Below are 24,375 nucleotides of genomic sequence, written 5' to 3'. Positions count from 1 at the left end.
TTTGGCCTTCCTTCCAAGAGCAAAATCTCTATAAAATGGATGGATAGCTCTGAAGAGGTGCAAGTAGGTTTTATCCAATGGTTTTCATCCAGATAACATATAATAGAGTTATATCTGACTCTTTGTGACCCCATGGACTGTAGACCACTAGGTTGCTCTGTCTATGGAATTCTCCAGGCAAGAATACTGAAGTGGGTGGCCATTTCCTTCTCCAGGAGATCTTCCTGACCCAGGGATTGAACCTGAGTCTTCTGTGTCTCCTGGATTGTGGCCAGATTCTTTACCATCTGAGCCACCAGGGAAGCCCAACAGAGATGGGCTGGCTTTAAGAGATGAAAGGTTAAACACATCATTTCAAAATTGCTTCAGCAAATAGTACTGTCTTTAAGCCAAGGAACTTAAAATAATCAACTCATCTCTTAGTGACCTTGAATTTTTTACTATTATCTCCTGTACATGTTATAGTCACATGTCCTCTATTCGAGAAATCCTTGCAAAGTAGAATCACAGATTATTCATCATCATAAGACCCCCAAGTTACTGATATAAGAGGAACATTTTGATGATAAATCCCTAGACAAATGAATGAAACAGAACCTCTGACAGATTGCTAATGTTTTGTTTCCAGATTTACAAATGAGAACTTGAAATAAAAAGGATGGTGGAATAAAATAAAAGTGGAAAACACAGGTGCAGTCTGCAGACAACCAATGCCCTTCAGGACATGAGGTGGGGAATTAGAATGAAATGTGGTTCAGCAATTTCTGAGAGTTGCTGAGAAGTGAAAATTCAGCCTACCTGGGCCTGTGCAAAAACAATGATGATTATGATGTACGCTGCCTCCCACCCTCCCCTCCTTCCTGACTGCCAGCGGGTGCCATCTGCATACAGGAGACCGTCAGAGCAAAGATACGTGCAAAAGGAATTTGCCCTTTTCTCGGCCCTGCCCCGTGGAAAGTTAAGCCAAGAGAGACTAAATTCTTCCTACCACGTACATGTGGCACACAGCCTGCATCTCCAGGGCGCTTTGCACTCTGATGGGAGTCACATTCCGAAAGCTGATAAACCAGCTTTCTGTACATTACAGACTTGAGGGAAATACTTTTAATTCAAGGCATTTTGAAAACTATTTCCTAGAGAGGTCTGCCAGGAGACTAAGGGAATCCAAAGGCCGTGAAGTAGCTGTGCTAGATCCGTGGCTCCTGTCCAGCATCCTTGACACCCGGAGCCCACAGCCCCACCGAGAAGCTGTTCTCATCTTAGATACATCAAGTCTCACTCCATCCTCTTAACCACAAAGACTGAGTCGGGAATTCAGAAGAAAAAAAAAAAAAAACACTTCTATGTTGTTTGATTCAACATTGTTAAAGGCTGTCAGAAAACAAGTGTGAGTTATTCAAAGAAGGCTGAGTTCTACGGGCTAAGTCAGAAATGCCTGGTATTAAAGAGAGGCAGTGTGCCCTAAAATAGGGGTCCCCAACCTCCAGGATCTAATGCCTGATGGTCTAAGGTGGAGCTGACGTCACAATAACAGAAATAAAATGCACAATAAATGTAATAAACTTGAATCATCCTGAAACGATTCCCCCTGTCATGGTCTGTGGAAACCAGCCCCTGGTGCCAAAAGATTGAGCACCCCTGCCTACAATGTCTTTGCAGTATGGTAAAAGAAGTGTGGGCCTCCCTAGTGGTTCAGGAGTAAAGAACCCACCCGCCAATGCAGAAGGCATGGGTTCAGTCCCTGGGTTGGCAAGATCCCCTGGAGGAGGAAATGGCAACCTATGCCAGTATTCTTGCTGGGAGAATCCCATGGACAGAGGAGCCTGGTGGGCTACAGTCCATGGGGTCGCCAAAAAGTCAGAGATGACTTAGCAAGTGAACATGCAAGCACAAAAAGCGTAGGATTTACAGCCAAAATACATAGATACACTGTCTTCAGCAGCGCTCCTCACCAGCAACATGACTTTGTACAAGTTACTGAGCTTTCTGGGCCTCAGTTTCCTCTACTGTAAAATGGAAACAAAAAAAAAAACCCCACTTCACAGCATAGCAAGGATTAAATACAATCATAAACACACAGCCCACAGCTCCAACACCGGTGAACATTCAAGAAACATTGCTCTCTCTTCCAGTTTGAGCTCCTAAAATAACTTGACTGGAAAAGGAAGTTTATCTGTCAAATAACTTTTAATGCAGCACTGAACACTGATAAATTAAGACTATTGTTGGTTAGTTCAGCATTAAATCATGTCTGACTCTTTGCAACTCCATGGACTGTAGCCCACCAAGCTTCTCTATCCATGGGATTTCCCAGGCAAAAATACAGAGTGGATTGCCATTTCTTTCTCCAGGGGATCTTCCCAACCCAGGGATTAAACCCATGCCTCTTGCACTGGCAGACACGTTCTTTACTGCTGGGCCACCTGGGAAGCCCCAGTAAATGAAGATGGATACACCACAATACAAGATACAATATTTTATCACATGAAAGACATCATCGATCATAAGACATCACTAAAAAGGAAAAAGTGCTGCTAATCATATGTTGTCATTGACCCTATGAAGCATCACAATTTCATAAAAGCTAAAACATGAAAAATATGTGTACATTTTCATAAAATCAGTGAAATACAGTTAAGTATGTATGATTCCAGAGAAGCTTAGAGAGAAAACAGAAGCAAGAACCAGGAAACAAAAAGATTTCATATTTCCCTTCTGTAGCTTAATCTCTTTACTTTTAGGGGAGAAAAATAACAAAAAGGTATGGGCTTCCCTGATAGCTCAGTGGGTAAAGAATCTGCCTGCAATGCAGGTGGCCCTGGCTTGATTCCTGGGTTGGGAAGATCTGCTGAAGAAGGGACAGACGACCCATTCCAGTATTCTTGGGCTTCCCTTACGGCTCAGTCTGCAATGTGGAAGACCTGGGTTTGATCTCGGGGTTGGGAAGATCCCCTGGAGAAGGGAAATACTACCCACTTCAGTACTCTGACCTGGAGAATTCCATGGACTGTATAGTCCACGGGGTTGCAAAAAGTTGGACACAACTGAGCGACTTTCACTTTCACTTTGCAAGCCAAACAGTCTAGGAATTGCTCAGTTAGGAATTCCTTTAAATACCACTTGATGGTGGCTCAGATGGTAAAGAATCTGCCTGCAAAGTGGGAGACCCAGGTTCGATCCCTGAATTAGGAAGATCCCCTGGAAAAGGGAATGGCTACAGACCCCAGTATTCTTGCCTGGAGAATCGCATGGACAGAGGAGCCTGGAGGCCCATGGGGTCGCAAAAAGTCAGACACAACTGAGTGATTAACACTTACTCAGTTTACATCAGTACCTAGACATGTAGAAATAGTATTTGAGGGAACAGCAAGTGGAAGAATTTGGAAGGTATTACAGTCTTCCTTTTAAATCCTTTAATTTCCATCTAAGTGTTCTAGATGCATAAGTACTGTGAGTGTGTAGTTCTAACTCTGTAAGAAGACCAACCACAGGGTAATTCTGAGGCTTGGAGGCCACCGGAGTGCCTCCTGACCTTCTAGTTACGTAAGCTATAGCGACATGTAGTGGTGGCTCCTTAAATTACAACCAGGTGTCCCACAGGGGTGGGACAACTGCTCCAATCAAATGACTAAGCAATGTTCTTTATCACAGTGTGAGTGATAGCTCCATACTCTTGCCAGACGGAGGTTGTTAACAGGTCTTCTAGAGGTGGTTCCAAAATTGGTGGCAGCCAATACCACTATAACCTTAATTTGTTTGATATTTTCTGCACATCCTTTATTTCATTACTGGAGTCCCAGACCTGGAGGAGACCCTAGGGATTATCTAATCCAATTCTCTTATTTGCACATTATAAAACTTCAGTTCAACTATGCCAGCCCAAGGTGATACAGCTAGATACGGGCAGATCCAGACCTTGAACCAGGCCTCCCAATTCTGAATGCATTCTTCTCTCAATTAAATTATTCTGGGATTCATGAGTATTAACCATGCATATTTTTAAGCCCTTATTGATTGAGCACTTAACATGTGATGAAGTGTTTTGAGCATATTTACAGTTCCATTAGAAAGTCTGAGCTGAATTAGGGGCTGATTAAAAAAAAAAAAAAAACAAGGGGCTTTCCAGGTAACCCAGTGAAAACACCTGTCAATGCAGGAGATTTGGGTTCAATCCCTGGGTTGTGAAGATCCCCCAGAGTAACCCACTCTAGTATTCTTGCCTGGGAAATCCCATGGATAGAAGAGCCTGAGGGGTTACAGTCCATAGGGTCGCAAAGAGTTGGACATGACAGAACTGACTTAGCAAGCACGCATATAAAACACAAAGTCAGTGAAAACTAATTAAAATCTATATAATTCTGACTACTCTATGAGATAGGTACAGTTAATATCCCCATTTTACAGTTGGAGAAATTGAGGCATAGAGTTTCTGGTAATTATTAACTCCAAAAACTCCCTAAAAGTTACATAGAAAAGTAAATGCAATCATAACATAGCACACGGCTCAGCTATAAATGACAGTAACATAGGGTCAACAATATAAACCACAACTTTAGAACATAACCCTATCTGGAAGACATCAGAGAAAGTATGTATTGAAAAATAGGGCCAGGGAGACAGAGACAGGAGATAGAAGAAAACTAAGTCATCGGTTCCTGTAGCAGACATCAAGAGACAATATCTATCTCTGAGATCTGCTCTTACTAAAGTGGATCAGTGATGAAAGTAGCCAAATCTGAGCATCAGACGACCACCCAGTGTACCTGATGCATGATCTCTGTAGTTCTGAGAAGCAAAATAATTTAAAATAAGGGGTGTGTGTGTGTGTGTGTTTGGGGGTGTGTGTGTAAAGGTGACTGGATAATTAAGGGGCTTATTGGTGGGTAAGTGAGAGTTGGTTGTGGGTGTACATGTATGAAAGGCTGATCAGTTCTGAGCAATGATGAAAAGTTTTTACTGCAGAACTTTATATAACTATGAAGGTTTCTACACTTGATCTGAGCTCAGAAAGTAAAAAAAAGAAAAAAAGAAAAAAAAAAAAGAGACAATATCAAAACTGAAAAGTTCAAACAAAAATAACAGTATAAACATAGAGATGTTTGTGCTATGCTAAGCTACTGCAGTCATGTCCAACTCTGTGCAAATAATACATAATAAACAAGCACAAAAAATAAAGAGAACATTTTTAATCTTACAGTACAGCACAACAGCTGGCATACAGGGGCTAGCATCGAGTGTCCAGGCAAGCGGAGCTCCTGACTGGAGGAAGAGAGGAGGTGGGAGACGGTAGAGCTGAAGGATCGTCAGCAAGAGGAGACGGAGGGCAGGCTATAGTTTCATTCACGCCTGCCACTGATGGGACGCACGTTCGCATCTTTGAAAGCTCACAACTTCAAGGTTGGTATGTAGGGGACTTACTGTGTAAAGACTGAGCCCTCTGGACGTGAGATGGACCAGCTCTGCAGTGATGGCCAGTTCCAGAACTCTCTGGGGGATCAGCTGAGCCTGCGTCCTGTTTCTCCCTCCTCCCTCCCTCGAGGTGTTGGCCTCACACTGGGGGGTGGTCTCCCCAGGAAACTTCTCACACACAAACCTCCACATCAGAGTGTGTTTCCCAAAACTCTGACATGAGGGTCAGAGACAGGCCTTTTTACTGTGCCACTAGATATACTACTAACATTATTTTCATTTAAATGATTTTAAAAACAAAAGCCCCTGATTCTTTCACCTTCTTTAACTTCCCACTTCAGAGAGTTGTTTTTTTTTTTCAGAGAGTTTTTAACATGCATATTGCATGCTTTGATCTTATTTCATTTTAATAATGAAATTTATCTTCAAGATAATCTAATATTTGTCTAAATATCTACTATATACAAAGTACAGTGGAAACTGAGGAGGGGAAAGACAGAGGAGAATGGACCGTGAATTAAGTGTGCGGTGACTATGATGTGGGGCTTTCTTCCTTGACAAGTTTGTAATTTGATAGAGAACTTACAGTATACAACAACTGCTGTAAACCTAGAAGGTAACCAAGGCGTGAAAAGCTCTAGGGACGTTATGACGAAGACGAGGTTGCTAGTTTTGTGTATGATTGTGTGGTTGTGGTGGTGGTTGTTTAGTCACTCAGCCATGGTTATGTGGTAGACACGTAGAAAGGAAGAGAAGGAAGCAGGTGAAATGTTGCTACAATTTCCTGTTTAATCTCCTCAAGATCAACTAGCCTTTCAACACTGGATTAGAGTTTGACAGATGAAAAATGTCGATGAGTAATTTCAGACAGATGTAGTAACTAAGAGGAAAGCGTAAAGGGTGAGGGCGGTGTTTGGGAAAAAGTTCCTAATCCAGTTTGACTAGAGCAGTGGGTATACAAAAGGGAATAATGAAGTCAATGCTGGGAGTGGCCGGGGGTGGGGGCCAGTGGGAAACCTGCCCGCAAATGTATCTTCATTTTCAAGTCAGACACCGTCAGGTAAGGACAGTGGCCTTGACCAAGCCAGAGACCATCATACATCTTTGGATATGTCATAAGGGAGGCTGGCAACTGCCAGTTATTAAGTCAATGATAAACGGGATAAATATTAAAAACTAAGACATACACAATGCACGTCTTCATACAATGCAACACTATGAAAATGTGAAATAAGGTAAAATGAAGGGCTAGAGAAAGCCAGATATGAGTGAATGATGAAATACATATGCACTCAAGAGAGACACTAATCTATTCAAAACATGGAACAAGTAGCAAAAGCTCGGGCCAGGTTGGTCTGGGTGAGGGAGCTGTCCGCCGTCCAGCACTCCACGCCAACACCACAGGCTTGGCTCTCCCGCTGGAAACCTTCCCAATTTCATCAAGGACTTTTAACTCATGACTTAAGTGAAGGAGGCAACCTGTCGCTGTTCAAACTCTCCATGTTTATAGAGACATTCACGACAAGGGGCATGAAACTTGTAAGATCATGAAAGTGAAAGTCTGAGTCACTCAGTCGTGTCTGACTCTGAGATCCTACGAACTGTAGCCTGTCAGGCTCTTCTGTCCATGGAATTCTCCAGGCAAAAATACTGGAGTGGGTTGCCATGCCCTCCTCCAGGGGATCTACCTGACCCAGGGACTAAACCGGGGTCTCCCACATTGCAGGCAGTTTCTTTACCATCTGAGCCAGCAGGACATTTGGTCATTAATTTTATATTTTCACATCCAGTTATTCCTACCAGACTCTTTACTCCTATGCACTTAGAAAGGGGTTTCCAAACCCCATCATCAGAAGTGTATGGAACCTCCTAAACTCCCCAGAGATACAGAATTCAACCTCTTAAACTTAACTGAAACAAAAAGGGAATACCATACCAATTCTCTCTTTAGAAATGCTTGATAATTTGACTTAGAAAGTATTACAAAAGAGCATATGGTTGAATTCAAATGTAATTACTAAAAGGGAAAAAGTATCATTCAGTTATAGCTATTTATAGGGAAATTAATTAAGGAAAGAAATAAAAAAAGATGACCCAAAACAACTCCATACGTTCTTCAAAAGATGCACCTTGGTCTTGGATCACTGTCAACTCTCAATGTCAGACTCTAGGCCAGTTTGTTCATGGGGGCTGGCCAAGAAAGCCTTCTTTGGTGCCAACATTCTCTGGCCAACTCTCAGCATGGGGACACCCCTGTGTTGGTAATCTCTAGTTAATTTACCAGAAGTCCAGAAACTCTACATTCAGTCAGAATGGTTCATATCTACTCTCAGTCAACAGAAAGCCACAAATTTACCACCTCAGCTAAGTACTGGCAGGTCTTCAATGTAAAGTTCTATATATTAGTGACCATGACCTATATCCTCAGATGGTCCACAGCCCAAGAAAAGGTTTGGGTTTATTCCACAGTTCAGCATATGTCTGTCTGACTGCACAGCGGGACAGAAATCTTGCCAAATAACCTGGCACTCTTCAACCTGGCTATCAGAAGACTAAAAACCATACAGTCATTCTAAGCAATGTGCCAAGACAATAAATTGGGACATCTCCCATACAATTTCTTAACTCAGAATAAAAATAGACATTTTAAATTTCCTAATTTATAGTCATTCAATACAATATATTAATATGCTTAAAAAATACATGGAAGAAAAAGACTAATATATCACAGGTTAGTGATATAGAAACCACCCACCCACATTTCATATAACACTTGTTCATAAGCAAGATTACTATATCAGAGCAATTGACAGTATTTTTCATTCTGTACAAATCCAGAGACAACAAATAAAATTTCACTTTCTCTTCTCAATCTCTCTTTCTCATTCACCATACATTTGTACAACAGTGTCTCGAAAAATGCCAGCACAAGTAATCAAAAAATATTAATGTGTGTTGAACAAACAAATAAACAAATGCTGATCTCTAGAAGAAACCCACAGCTTCTCTTTTCTTATTTTCTCATTAAACTTTTTAAAATGGGTCTCAAATTTTCTGATAGATTTTTGGTCACGTTATTTCCACTAAAAAGTACTGATTTTAAAAACTAATAACTTTAAAAGGTCACGCACAAAACAAATGGTCCGCAAAAGTCTCCTTCCATTGTTTCCTTACGTCTTCTTCTAAAGAGAGCATGTGATGCGCATGGTAGAGACAAGGACAGTGGATCCCAGTGGGTGAAGTTCAGGTGTAATAAGCGGAAAAGGTCTGCCTTCTGGCAGTTTAGAATCCTGACTTCTTTTAGGGTCTCTCAGCTGCCCTCTTCCTACTGGATCCCAACTCCAGCCCAACAGTAGGGGGCATCATTCTTTTCCTCCTCCTTCATCACCTCTACCTCCCCTCTAGAACAGCAAGCAGACAACAGGGTTAGACCCAGGGTCAAAGGGCTTCCCTGGTGGCTCAGTGGTAGATAATCTGCCTGCAATGTGGGAGACCTGGGTTCCATCCCTGGGTTGGGAAGATCCCCTGGAGAAGGGCCTGGCAACCCATGGACAGGAGAGCCTGGCGGGCGACATGGGGTCACAAAGAATTGGACACACACATGACTGAGCAACTAAGAACACAGGGTAAAAGATTTCTGTAGAAGCTGCCCTAGTCCTTCTGCGCTAGGCTCCCAGAGACACGGCCTTCTCCTTCAGTCCTCTTCTCCTGCCTCCTCTGACTACCAGGATGCACATAACAGAACACAGTGAAACTCAAGGAAGGAGGCTGAGGAACTATCCGACTGGCCGAAAAGTTCACTTGGGTTTTTGTAACATCTTGGGGGACAAAACCAAATGAACTGTTTGGTCAACCCATTAGTAGGGACAAGTTTTCAGTCTGAGCCTCAGACCTGCTCTGGGGGGAGGGGTCCCACACACTGCTGTCCAGAAGACCTACAGACTGCCAGATGGTTTGTGACTGAAAATCTTAGCAATAAGGGGAAAGCATTTGTTCAGCCTTGATTTTGTGTGTGAGTGTGTGTGTGTGTGTGTGTGTGTATGTATCTTTATAGCTCCTTAGTTTGGGACAAATGTCCAGTTAAGAATTTAAAGTAATTAATCATGATCAAAATCATCTTGACATAATAATTAACACATAAATAAATATATAGATCAGCAAAAAGTGCTTTATTAAATGAGATTCAACAATCAGTGCTCCAAAAGATTTCAGATGGTGAATATAACTTCCATAGGGCATCACTGTAAAACTATGGAATGAAGTAGAGAGGGTGGGAACTCATCCCCCATGAAGGCCAGGGTACAACTTGTACAATCTCTAAACAAGCAGCAGTATAGAGTTTATTAACATCGTCAAGAAGACAACAATCAGGTACCCATGTCATGTATGACCCAAGTGAATTTCACCGTGAGTAGGAGCAGAACCTAGACGCAGTCCTCAGAAAGCCTCGATCCCATCTTTCGTTAGAGCCACTTTCAGACATGCCCTGGACCATCATCTTTCCTACACTGGGACACATTAACATTCACTATCGACACTTATTGTCAACACTACCAACAATCTCTACTGTCTTCATTTTATTACTCCCAGCAGCTTATTTAGTACTTGAATCACTTTTATAGGCACCAAATGACTTAACTCACTCCCTCCTTTAGAAAAGTCTTTTTAAAAAGTCAAAGCTTATATGAGCCTAAGTGGCTACTTTCTATTAGGAACTAAGTTGTAAAGAAATTTGGCACAGCAGCAGGAAAAGAAGACATTCAGAAGCCTAATCCAGGTCTTATGATATTCTTCATTATTTTAATTGAAAAGATTTTTGAAAACAGCAAAGTCATTTTCAAATATAATTATAAAAGCAATCAATTACACTATTTTGCATCATCTCAATTTTAATTTTCTCATCCTAAAGTTTATTATCACTTGACTGGTAACATGTGAAACTTTTTAAGATTTTTCTTAAAGCTCTGAAAAGCTATCAACTAGGAATATGGTGTGGTAAGATATAACGTTTCCTTTAAAAATATTTAAGTGCATGTGTAGAGTTCAGAAGCTACTGTATATTTATTGTTTAATAAAATAATTCTAAAGGGAAAATATTTCTTAAGTCCTTAACTGTAGCATAACAATCTATGACCACAATCATATGCCCATCCATCTTTATTATTCCATTTCTCCAAACAACTGTTCTTTAAATTGTTCACAACTCCCAAGTCTATATTTTCATCCACAGACTTATAACTATTCCAAACCATATACAATCCTCTCAGATCTCTTCACCTGATATATAGGTAAAGACACACACACTCAGCACATCTACACTAAATTTATCAAATTTCCTCACGAACCCTGTCCTCTCTTTGAGCCCTGCCCTTCACACAAACCAAACTCATTAATGTCCACTGAGTAGGCTCTTGTGAGATACCCCAACTCGATCTATTTGCTCACATCTTCACCTGAACTGATCTTATATCCCCTCATCTCTACCCAATTCCTTCCTAAATCTTCCCCAGCAATACGCCTGTTCAACACTCACTCATCTCTCAAAATACATTTGAATTATCACCTCTCCTCAAATCCTCTTCCCACTCAAGTAGATAGTCATTCCTTCTGTGAGTTCCCCTTGACACCTCTATGCTCCAAACACTTTAGCAATGAGGCAAAGATGATTATTACAACCATATGGGAGAAAAGACGGTAGAAAAACATTAGCTGTTTTCAATTCCAAAATAAATCTCAGGAACCCTGAGATTTGCCACTGTGCTAATCTAGTGAGTCATGCTCTCTATCAAGAGCAGACTGGGATGGAGGGGTGTATGCTCTCTCTTGGTGATGTCTAAGAAACGGGAGTGCAGACAGGTGGTGATGGGCTCAGATAAATCAGGCTGGAGACATGAATGTGTGCTAAGTCGCTTCAGTCATGTCCAACTTTTTTGCAATCCTATGGACCCTGGCCCACCAGGCTCCTCTGTCCACGGGGATTCTTCAGGCAAGAATTCTGGAGTAGGTTGCTATGCCTTCCTCCAGGGGATCGTCCCAACCCAGGGATCAAACTCATGTCTCAAGTCTCCTGCATTGACAGGTAGGTTCTTTACCACTAGTGCACCTGAAGAGGTGAAGATTGGATTGGAAACATGCTTCTGCAGATATACTTGTAAAACCATTTGTAAAACAAATTAATGTAGTCATAACTTTTCCCCTTCTTCTACTTTACCAGGGACGTGGGCCTCTGTGGCTAGGATGGCTGCCAGGCCTGGGTCTTTAATTGCATTGATTCGAGGTACAGGATGAAATTAGAGAACAGAAATAGTTGGAACAGCTAATATGACTTGTATCAAGAGAGAAAAAGAGAAGAGAGGAGAGGGGAGAAAAGGAGAGAGGAGATCCAGAAATGCAAGGAAGACAACGAGAGAGACAAACATTAGTGCAAAGTCCTTTGAGAAGAGAAGTCTTGGGAGCAACTGCTATGCCGTGGGAGATATCCTGTTTCATTGCATCTGAGATGTTATTACTCAAACAGTATCAATTCATCATCATTATACATATTGATGAAATATAGACTTGAAAAAAAAAAGAGATGGGGAAAGGGATTTTATTTCCTCTTTGCACTGCATCAAGAGGCTATTTGAGACACTTAAAATTAAAATTTGTTTTTAACACTTCTTAAGGCACCATTGGATAGGTGTTTGGGGTTTTATTTTTGCTTTGTTTGGGGGTTTTTCCGTGTGTTTTTAAGTAACAGAGTGAAAGTGTTAGTCGCTCAGCCCTGTCTGACTCCTTGTGACCCCATGGACTGTAGCCTGCCAGACTCTTCTGTCCTTCGGATCCTCCATGCAAGAATAGTGGAGTGGGTTGCCATTTCCTTTTTCAGAAGCTCTTCCCAACCCAGGGATCAAACCTGGGTATTCTGCATTGCAGGCAGATTCTTTACCATCTGAGCCACCAGGAAAGCCCAAGTGACAGAGGGCAGAGATTAACTTAAAGGCAGCTCAGCTTTATTTATTTACATTTAACTGTGGCAGAGCCCTTCTTAACATTAAAAAATAGAGACTTTTCAGATCCTTTTTCCCAGATCACTTTCTGGGACCAGGTTGAAAAGGAATGAGCAGCATTATAGGTTATTGTGCCACAGAAGATTATGTATGGGTTTGGAACAGTAGTAAGTCAAATTATTATCATTATGGATGTGAGAGTTGGGCCATAAAGAAAGCTGAGCACTGAAGAATTTATGCTTTTGAACTGTGGTGTTGGAGAAGACTCTTGAGAGTCCCTTTAACTGCAAGGAGATCCAACCAGTCAATCTGAAAGGAAATCAGTCCTGAATTTTCTTTGGAAGGACTGATGCTAAAGATGAAGCTCCAATACTTTGGCCACCTGATGCAAAGAGCTGACTCACTGGAAAAGACCCTGATGCTGGAAAAGATTGAAAGCAGAAAAAGGGGACAACAAAGGATGAGATGGTTGGATGGCATCACCAACTCCATGGACATGAGTTCCAGGATTTGATGATGGACAGGGAAGCCTGCTTCAGTCCATGGGGTTGCAAAGAGTCATACACAACTGAGTGATTTAACTGGACTGATGAAATAATGATTATAGCTTATATTTTTAATACTAATCTAAGTTTTTAAATGAATGAATTCATTTATTTTTCATAATAAACTCTCTAAGATAGACACAGTTTATTATCTCTATTGAGGCTCTGAGAATAATTGCCTAAGCTTATACAACCAGTAAGTGGCAGAACCTAGGTTCACATTCAGCCAGTTGGGATCTGGTACCCACGGTGTTATCTGCCACATCCTACTGCCTCATGCAGTTAACATACAGTGCATGTTTTCTTTAAATGGAAGCCATTTATTACTCTTCCACATGAACAAATCCAACCACACAATATCTTTACATAGTATACTTCAGTCAGCAAGTATATACCTAAAAGCCTTGGATAATGAGGAAAACAGGTACTCCTAAGCCAAATGATCCACTGAAACTTGCATAGATAAAAGAAATACTGTTAGACAAAGTGAAAACTGGATTTCCTCCAACTGCAGGTCTTTCATCCCAGAAACTAAACAGCAAGTAAATATAATCAAGAAACACAGTTTAAGTTATTTAGAGGAAAAAGACTAAGAGACACTGGTAAGAAATCTGCAAAGATTGAAGAAGACTCTGTATAGTTTGACATTAACTTATGCAAATTATATGCAAACTATGCAAATCTGCATGAAGAAAGAGAAGCTGTGATTGTTTTCTCTTTCTTTAAGCCTTACATAAACACCTTCTGAAAGAGCAGTGGAGGGTACTAAATGTGAATTTCACAACAGTATCATTTTCTAGGTACCTTACATCTAGTTCATAGAAAATTGAATTAATCACATATTTTAAAAAATGTAAATACCATAGGAAATGCTGTAGTCTTTTTTTATCACTGTGGTCATCTTAAATGGTTCTCAAGTGCCTCTAGGACTCTATTTCCAGATCTCTGCCTTGTATAGTGATCCCACGCCTCCTTTTGCATGGGAACTGAGAGGCAGAAGTCACTTTCATCAGAAGTTAAGGATATCTGTACTATATTTTCTAGATTCCACATACATGCATTAATATATCATATTTGTTTTTCTCTTTCTGACTTACTTCACCCTGTATGATAGACTCTAGGTTGATCCACGTCTCTCCAAATGACCCAATTTTGTTCCTTTTTATGGCCGGGTAATATTCCACTGTGAAGGGCAAGAAAAGAGACACAGACATAGAGAAGGGACATGTAGACACAAGGGGGGGGGGTGGACTGGGAGACTGGGATTGACATATGCGCACCGCTATGTGTAAAACAAGATGATGACCTGGAAGGATGGGATGGGGGGAGAGGGTGGGACAGAGGTCCAAGACGGAAGCAAGATATGTGTACATATGGCTGACTCACTTCATTGTACAGTGGAAACTAGCACAACATTGCAAAGCAACTATACCCCAATTTAAAAAAAAGTTAAGTATGTGACATAACACAATGGTGAAAAGACTCGGCCTGACTATGAGTATATGCTAACTCACATACCAGTGAAGTAGATGACGACAAACGCTATTTGATTCTCTGAGGTCATTTCCATCAGCTCACCCTTTACTTAGAACAACTAGCTTGACACCATATCCTTCTGACTCTGGATGAATAACATTCCATGAAAAAGCCTACTTTTCAAGTAATTCCAGTAACACAGAATAGCTATTTCACTGCCTTTTCTAGCAAAACTATAACCCTTGAGATAAACAAAAGAGAACACCTCAAACTAAAAAGAAATAGAAGAGTAGATGAATAGAAAATTGGATGAGCATGGCAATTAAAAGGGCCTCAAAAGATTTCTGCCAGTTACTTCCTTAGAAAGAAAATTCACTACAGGACAGTGGAGACAGATAAATTGTTGCTGTTGTTCATTTGCTAAGTCCCATCCAACTCTTTGTAACCCCACAGACTGCAGCATACCAGGCCTCCCTGTCCTTCACTCTCTCCTAGAGTTTGCTCAAACTCAAGTTCATTGAGTCAGTGATGCCATCCAATCATCTCATCCTCTGTCATCCCCTTCTTCTCTTGCCCTCAGTCTTTCCCAGCATCAGGGTCTTTTCCAGGAAGTTGACTTTTTGCATCAGGTGGCTAAAGTATTGGAGCTTCAGCTTCACCATCAGTCCTTCCAATGAATATTCAGGGTTGATTTCCTTTAGGATTAACTGGTTTGATCTCCTTGCAGTCCAAGGGACCCTCAAGAGTCTTCCCCAGCACAGTTTGAAAGCATCAATTCTTCGGCTCTGAGCCTTCTTTATGGCCCAACTCTCACATCCATACATGATTACCAGAAAAACCATAGCTGTGGCTATGTGGATCTTTGTTGGTAAAGTGATGTCTCAGCTTTTCAATACTCAGTCTAGGTTTGTCATAACTTTTCTTCCAAGGAGCAAGCATCTTTTAATTTCAGGGCTACAGTCACTGTCCTCAGTGATTCTGGAGCCCAAGAAAATAAAATCTGTCACGGTTTCACTTTTTCTCCATCTATTTGCCATGAAGTGATAGGACTAGATGTCATGATCTTAGCTTTTTGGATGTTGAGTTTTAAGCCAATTTTTTCACTCTCCTCTTTTACCCTCATCAAAAAGTTCTTTAGTCCCTCTTCATTTTCTGCCATTAAAGTGGTATCATCTGTATGTCTGAGGTTCTTGCTGTTTCTCCTAGCAGTCTTGATTTCAGCTTGGGATTCATCCAGCCTGGCATTTCACATGATGTACTCTGCATACAAGTTAAATAATCAGAGTGACAATATACAGCCTTGAGGAACTCCTTTCTCAATTTTGAACCAGTCCGTTGTTCCATGTCTGGTTCTAACTGTTGCTTCTTGACTTGCATATAGATTTCTCAGGAGACAAGTATGGTGGTCTTATATTCCCATCTCTTTAAGAGTTTGCTGTGATCCACACAGTCAAAGGCTTTAGCATAGTCGATGATGCAGAAGTAGACATTTTTCTGGAGTTCCTTTGCTTTCTCTATGACCCAGCTAATATTGGCAATTTGATCTCTGTTTCCTCTGCCTGTTCTAAACTCAGCTTGTACATCTGGAAGTTCTTGGTTCACGTACTGCTAAAGCCTAGTTTGAAGGATTCTGAGCATTACCTTGCTAGCATGTGAAATGAGCGCTATTGTATGGTAGTTTGAACATTCTTTGGCATTGACCTTCTTTGGGATTGGAATGAAAACTGATCTTTTCCAGTCCTGTGGCCACTGTTGAGTTTTCCAAATTTGCTGACATTTTTTTTTTTTTTTTTTAATTTTTTTATTAGTTGGAGGCTAATTACTTCACAACATTTCAGTGGGTTTTGTCATACATTGATATGAATCAGCCATAGATTTACACTTATTCCCCATCCCGATCCCCCCTCCCACCTCCCTCTTCACCCGACTCCTCTGGGTCTTCCCAGTGCACCAGGCCCGAGCACTTGTCTCATGCATCCCACCTGGGCTGGTGATCTGTTTCACCATAGATAGTATACATGCTGTTCTTTTGAAACATCCCACCCTCACATTCTCCCACAGAGTTCAAAAGTCTGTTCTGTATTTCTGTGTCTCTTTTTCTGTTTTGCATATAGGGTTATCATTACCATCTTTCTAAATTCCATATATATGTGTTAGTATGCTGTAATGTTCTTTATCTTTCTGGCTTACTTCACTCTGTATAATGGGCTCCAGTTTCATCCATCTCATTAGGACTGATTCAAATGAATTCTTTTTGACAGCTGAGTAATATTCCATGGTGTATATGTACCACAGCTTCCTTATCCATTCATCTGCTGATGGGCATCTAGGTTGCTTCCATGTCCTGGCTATTATAAACAGTGCTGCAATGAACATTGGGGTGCACGTGTCTCTTTCAGATCTGGTTTCCTCAGTGTGTATGCCCAAAAGTGGGATTGCTGGGTCACATGGCAGTTCTATTTCCAGTTTTTTAAGGAATCTCCACACTGTTTTCCATAGTGGCTGTACTAGTTTGCATTCCCACCAACAGTGTAAGAGGGTTCCCTTTTCTCCACACCCTCTCCAGCATTTATTGCTTGTAGTCTTTTGGATAGCAGCCATCCTGACTGGCGTGTAATGGTACCTCATTGTGGTTTTGATTTGCATTTCTCTAATAATGAGTGATGTTGAGCACCTTTTCATGTGTTTGTTAGCCATCTGTATGTCTTCTTTGGAGAAATGTCTGTTTAGTTCTTTGGCCCATTTTTTGATTGGGTCATTTATTTTTCTGGAATTGAGCTTCAGGAGTTGCTTGTATATTTTTGAGATTAATCCTTTGTCTGTTTCTTCATTTGCTATTATTTTCTCCCAGTCTGACGGCTGTCTTTTCACCTTACTTATAGTTTCCTTTGTAGTGCAAAAGCTTTTAAGTTTCATTAGATCCCATTTGTTTAGTTTTGCTTTTATTTCCAATATTCTGGGAGGTGGGTCATAGAGGATCTTGCTGTGATTTATGTCAGAGAGTGTTTTGCCTATGTTCTCCTCTAGGAGTTTTATAGTTTCTGGTCTTACATTTAGATCTTTAATCCATTTTGAGTTTATTTTTGTGTATGGTGTTAGAAAGTGTTCTAGTTTCATTCTTTTACAAGTGGTTGACCAGTTTTCCCAGCACCACTTGTTAAAGAGGTTGTCTTTTTTCCATTGTATATCCTTGCCTCCTTTGTCAAAGATAAGGTGTCCATAGGTTCGTGGATTTATCTCTGGGCTTTCTATTCTGTTCCATTGATCTATATTTCTGTCTTTGTGCCAGTACCATACTGTCTTGATGACTGTGGCTTTGTAGTAGAGTCTGAAGTCAGGCAGGTTGATTCCTCCAGTTCCATTCTTCTTTCTCAAGATTACTTTGGCTATTCGAGGTTTTTTGTATTTCCATACAAATTGTGAAATTCTTTGGTCTAGTTCTGTGAAAAATACCGTTGGTAGCTTGATAGGGATTGCATTGAATCTATAGATTGCTTTGGGTAGAATAGCCATTTTGACAATATTGATTCTTCCAATCCATGAACACGGTATGTTTCTCCATCTGTTTGTGTCCTCTTTGATTTCTTTCATCAGTGTTTTATAGTTTTCTATGTATAGGTCTTTTGTTTCTTTAGGTAGATATACTCCTAAGTATTTTATTCTTTTTGTTGCAATGGTGAATGGTATTGTTTCCTTAATTTCTCTTTCTGTTTTTTCATTGTTAGTATATAGGAATGCAAGGGATTTCTGTGTGTTAATTTTATATCCTGCAACTTTACTATATTCATTGATTAGTTCTAGTAATTTTCTGGTAGAGTCTTTAGGGTTTTCTATGTAGAGGATCATGTCATCTGCAAACAGTGAGAGTTTCCACTTCTTCTTTTCCTATCTGGATTCCTTTTACTTCTTTTTCTGCTCTGATTGCTGTGGCCAAAACTTCCAACACTATGTTGAACAGTAGTGGTGACAGTGGGCACCCTTGTCTTGTTCCTGATTTCAGGGGGAATGCTTTCAATTTTTCACCATTGAGGGTGATGCTTGCTGTGGGTTTGTCATATATGGCTTTTATAATGTTGAGGTATGTTCCTTCTATTCCTGCTTTTTGGAGAGTTTTAATCATAAATGAGTGTTGAATTTTGTCAAAGGCTTTCTCTGCATCTATTGAGATAATCATATGGTTTTTATCTTTCAATTTGTTAATGTGGTGTATTACGTTGATTGATTTGCGGATATTGAAGAATCCTTGCATTCCTGGGATAAAGCCCACTTGGTCGTGGTGTATGATTTTTTTAATATGTTGTTGGATTCTGTTTGCTAGAATTTTGTTAAGGATTTTTGCATCTATGTTCATCAGTGATATTGGCCTGTAGTTTTCTTTTTTTGTGGCATCTTTGTCTGGTTTTGGAATTAGGGTGATGGTGGCCTCATAGAATGAGTTTGGAAGTTTACCTTCTTCTGCAATTTTCTGGAAGAGTTTGAGTAAGGTAGGTGTTAGCTCTTCTCTAAATTTTTGGTAGAATTCAGCTGTGAAGCCATCTGGTCCTGGGCTTTTGTTTGCTGGAAGATTTTTGATTACACTTTCGATTTCCTTGCCTGTGATGGGTCTGTTAAGATCTTCTATTTCTTCCTGGTTCAGTTTTGGAAAGTTATACTTTTCTAAGAATTTGTCCATTTCATCCAAGTTGTCCATTTTATTGGCATAGAGCTGCTGGTAGTAGTCTCTTATGATCCTTTGTATTTCAGTGTTGTCTGTTGTGATCTCTCCATTTTCATTTCTAATTTTGTTTCCAAATTTGCTGACATTTTGAATGCAGCACTTTAACAGCAACATCTTCTAGGATTTTAAATAGCTCAGCTGGAATTCTAAGACAGATAAATAAAATATGATTTCCACCTTTAGCCTTCTCAGACATTTTAACTTTTAGCTGGAACATAAGATATGAAACTTTGGATTTACCTGAATCGTCCTGAAGGAAACCCACCAATCATCTGCTAATCAAAATAAACTATTCTATTATGAGGGAATAACATGTCCTATCTTGTACTGGTAGTACAGGGCTGGAGACATTCACTCTTCTTTGCCACTCCAGCTCTTTTAAAAGGTCTGGTGATGGGACTTCCTTGGTGATTCAGTGGTAAGAATTCATTTGTCAATACAGGGGACATGGGTTCGATCCCCAGTCCAGGAAGACGCCACATGCCCCAGGGCAACTAAGCCTGTGCACCACAACTACTGATGCCCATGTGTCTTAAAGTCCCTGCTCCGCCAAAAGAAAAGTCACTACAGTGAGAAGTCTGTGTGCCGCAACTAGAGTGTAGCTCCTCCTCACTGCAATTAGAGAAAGCCCGCACACAGCAATGAAGACCCAAGGCAGCCAAAAATAAACAAAACATTTTAATTTTTAAAAAAAGTATGGTGAGGAAAGATGTCATCCACTGGGTGACATCCATGACGAATTAGCTTTGGAGGAGATTTCAGAAAATGTATTCAATTGCATCCTTGGTCAGATGATGAGGAAATAGAAAGAAACCAAGGTCCAGAGATGTTAAGCAATTTTCTGAGTTGTGAAGTTACTTAGTGTCAGTGGAATGGGTCCCAGGCTGATATCTACTTTTTCATTTATTATGCCAAATAATTTCCATCCAAGGATTTCAATTACTTATGCTTTCCTAGACCTATATTATCATCAATAGTCATCTGCTGACTATGTATTCCATTAAAACTAGCAAATAACATCTACTTCACTTCCAGAGGATCTTACCAAATTCAACGTCATTCCCTTGCTTTAAAAATCCTGTTTATCCCCCAAGGAGAAAATTTAACCCAGGTAGAACATAGGTTCTTTCACAAGATACTCCTTCAGCCTAGTCATCCAGATCTCCCACCTCAGAACTTGTATTCCAGAAATATCAAACTGCTTAGAGTTCTCAAAATGAAAAAGGCTATTTGGCATTGCCCTGGTTTGCATAGGCCCCTTCTTCCACCCAAGAGGGTGTTCCCTTTGTTTTCAGGAAGAACTCATACTCATCCCTTAAAACACATCTCCTTCCTAAAGACTACTGTCCAAATATACACACTACAATTGGTTTTCCTGGTGGCTCAGTGGTAAAGAATGCCTGCCAATGCAGGAAACGCAGGTTCAGTCCATGGATCAGGAAGATCCCCTGGAAAAGGAAATGGCAACCCACTCCAGTATTCTTGCCTGGAGAATCCCATGGACAGGGGAGCCTGGTGGGCTACGGTCCATGGGGGTCACAAAGAAGTCAGACACAACTTTGGGACTAAGCAATGACATAAACAATGACTAAACAATATATAAGATAGATAACTGATTAAAAAAACCTGCTGTATAGCCCAGGGAACTCTACTCAATACTCTCTAATGGACTATATGGGAAAATAATCTAGGAAAAAAAAGAGTGGATATATGTATATGTATAATTGATTCACCTGGCTATATACTGGAAACTAACATACACTGTAAATCAACTACAGCCCAATAAATTTTTAATTAAAAAATAAAATAAAATATTAAAAATAAAGACTACTGTTTGAATTAATTAAAGCCTCCTCTGTATTTCTAATATTCCTTATTGTTCAGCTAATCACATACCTTGGCAATTATTCCTCCGTCTGTCTCTCTCTATTGAACTGTGACACTTCAAGGGGACAGTCTATAGTCTTATACCTTTATATCCCAACTGCAAGCACATAACAAGTACTCAGCTCAGTATTATGTGGCAGCCTGGATGGGAAGGGAGTCTAGGGGAGAATGGATACATGTATACACATGGCTGATTCCCTGATCCACATATTGCTATCCACCTGAAACTATCACAACACTGTCAATCAGCTCTACTCCAATATAAAATAAAAAGCTTGATTCATGTTGAGGCTTGACAGAAAACAGCAAAATTCTGTAAAGCAATTATCCTTCAATAAAAAATAAATTAATTTAAAAAAGAAGTACTCAGTCAATATTTGTTGAATAAATGAATGGGATGGGGACTAAAATAGATGCCATTATTTCTGTCTCTCTTATATAAGGGAGATCTAGCTCAAAACACAATTAACAACACTCAAGGAACTGTGGTAAAGCTAAAGATTTAACAGTTGCAATCATTACCCATTTTAAATTAGTGTAAAAGTATTTAAAATCTGACTATGGAAAGGGGGTTGCAGCAAAGAGAGCAATCCATACACAATGGACATTGATTTAAGCAGGGTTTTTTCTTTTTCATTTTAAAGAAAAGCTTTCTTGGAAAAGGTCACCTTTATTACCACTTTACTTTAATTGCAAGACTTTAGTACCTGATGCCTATTAATTTGTCTGCCCTACTCAAAGCCAAGTCAAGAAACTACAACAAAAGAAAAATAAACCTTTAAATGCAAGCAATAAGGAACTGGTTCTGAGTAACAATTACCTTGGGTAATGCAGGAATGCTAAGTAGCCCGTGCAGTTCACTAAATAAATTTCATCCTCAATTATGGAAAATAGGAGGGCAAAATAAAAAGCTTCATCATTCATTGTACATGAACAGAATCCAAAGGGAAGTATAGATTACTTCATTTTATTTTATAGAGTAGAACAGTCCAACTTTACTGAGGCAATCTCACCTAGCACAAATTGCCTGCACATTTGTGGCAATCTGTGTGCTATCCAGGGGCAGAGGACCCAGATATTAACTGCCAAGGACTATCTCTCCAGCCACTGCAGAAGCCACTCCAATGATAGCAAGTTGATGGAACTGACGGAATATCTACCTAGTGTCGAATACTTCCTGATCATTGACTGGATGCTAAACTTGGCATCAATAAAATATCTGGAGTAGCCATAAGGCTTTGATGGTGCAGGACAGCAGAAGATAAATAATTTAGGAATGCAGCTATGTTCCCGGAAGTGAAAGTTCTTGTAAGTTCTCAACTTACATTTCAAATCCACCAACTGGCATGGGATCAATTACCCCCGTGTGTACATGCGTGCTAAGGTGTTTCAGTTGTGTCTCTTTGTGATCCCACGGACTATATAGCCTGCCAGGCCCCTCTGTCCATGCGATTCTCCATGCAAGAATACTGGAGTGGGTTGCCATGCCTTCCTCCAGGGGAACTTCCCAACACAGGGATCAAACCTGTACCTCTTACGTCTCCTGCATTGGCAGGCAGGTTCTTAACCACTAGCGCCACCTGGCCCTACTTGGCCAGAGTCCCTGCTTACCATCTTTTAAGACTAAACTACAAGCAAGACTGGCTACATGATTTGTGGAGCTCAGTGAAAAATAAACATGAAGGATTTCCTGCTCAAAAATGAAGAATTTCAAGAAGGTGAAAGCGGGGCATCAAACCAAGCAAGAGGCCCTTCTGAAATCCAGCCCTGAAGCAATTGTGTGGTCTGCACACCCATGAAGTAGATCCTGGGTATAAGAACAGAAAGCTTTTTATCATTAGGATTACTACAAATTTCTTAGTAGCAAATGACTCCTCCTGTGATTACATTTTCTTCCTGTCTCCTATTCCCAGAGTCAGAGTTTTTATACTCAAGAAACAGGCAAGCTTAAACTTTGGCAGCTATGACATCTAAACACTGAAGCTGCAGTAAGTCTCCGTAAAAGACTGTTTTGTGATCTTGCCAAAATTAAGACACATTAGTCATAAAAGGCACTGATCTTGCCCTCAAAGCGGTCATCACAGACGCAACTGGGAAATGCTGATGGATCATCTTGTAAAAGTAAACTGGTTTCAAAGAGGCAGCTTTGTCCCTAGTGGAATGAATGGGTGATCCATCACTCCCCTCCAACTCCAAAACCGACCGGTCAGTCAGAGAATGTCTCCTCCATTTACGGGGCTGCCTTTTACCCTCAGGATTTCTAAGCAAAGAGCTCATTTGTACTTTAGAAAATGGAGACTATGGCACCAATTGAAAATGCTTCAAAAAAATGAAGCTTCCATCCATTTCCAGGCCACGACAATTTAGCAGCAGCTTAGTTGCCTCCCGCCTGGGCTGGGGCTGCAATTGGTAATTCTCAGACAGACATAAAACACAGTAGTTTTGCTATGGATAATAGGCTGTTCATCCACTGAAAAGACTTCTGTATTTTTTCACGTACTGTACAAAATGCTTCATTTCAACTAGAATCAAAATGACAAATCCTTTTACATCAGAGTTTTGCTAGCTGCCTCAGGAAGCTGAAAAATACTGTCACTGGAGAATAACACGCAGGATTTTAAGAAGCCCTGACTGGGGAATGGCGCTGAGATGTGATCAGCCTCCGTTTTTCATTCTGCACCAGACATTGCAAGGGTGACTCAAATTAGAATGATCACTCCGTAAGCGCTGACAACTACTTTCAAGAATAATTCCCCAAATTACTACATTAAAGATCCCTCAGTAAGAAAGGCCGCAAGAGGCAGCATAGAAATGGATTGCTTTGAAGACTTCCTGTGTTGTGCTACGCTTAGTCGCTCAGTCGTGTCCAACTCTTTGGGACCCCATGGACTATAGCCCACCAGGCTCCTCCATCCATGGGGATTCTCCAGGCAAGAATACTGGAGTGGGTTGCCATGCCCTACTCCAGGGGATGTTCCCAATCCAGGGGTCAAACCCGGGTCTCCTGCATTGCAGGTGGATTCTTAATTTGCAGAAGGATTCTCAATCCACTGTCTGAGGTGCCAGGGAAGCCCTTGAGGACTTGCAGGAAGCCCTAGTTTTAAAGGGAAGAAACCACTTAAACTGGGAAAGGGGGAAATGTGCTGATTTCCTAGGAATTTCTAGGGCTGCTGCCCTCATGGAAGGCACTTTGTGAAACGCAGAAAGCCAGCATGCCTCCTCGGTGACTGAGAAGCTCAGATGTCATCCTTTAAGAGTGAGAAAAATACTGTGCATTTTCAATAAAAAGAGAATCTCTTCTCCTTTGCAAACTTTGCTTCATCAAAACACCTGGAAATATGTCAAGGAATCC

General features: G+C 40.6%; 1 protein-coding gene and 2 non-coding genes across 3 annotated transcripts in view; 2 read left to right on the top strand and 1 right to left on the bottom strand.

Moving 5' to 3' along the window:
• The window catches only part of RASGEF1B (RasGEF domain family member 1B), a 483,692-nt gene that overhangs the window by 408,106 nt on the left and 51,211 nt on the right, over positions 1-24,375 (bottom strand). The gene's annotated exons all lie outside the window — the stretch shown is intronic.
• On the top strand, positions 4,712-4,791 carry LOC122696672. The gene has a single exon (XR_006341806.1). It is a non-coding gene; the product is annotated as a small nucleolar RNA U2-19 (small nucleolar RNA).
• On the top strand, positions 4,935-5,006 carry LOC122696671. The gene has a single exon (XR_006341805.1). It is a non-coding gene; the product is annotated as a small nucleolar RNA U2-30 (small nucleolar RNA).

Source organism: Cervus elaphus, chromosome 6, assembly GCF_910594005.1.
Source record: "Cervus elaphus chromosome 6, mCerEla1.1, whole genome shotgun sequence".
NCBI lineage: Eukaryota > Metazoa > Chordata > Mammalia > Artiodactyla > Cervidae > Cervus > Cervus elaphus.
The sequence above is the reverse complement of the archived record's forward strand: the minus strand, read 5'-3'. Positions and strand labels throughout refer to the sequence as shown.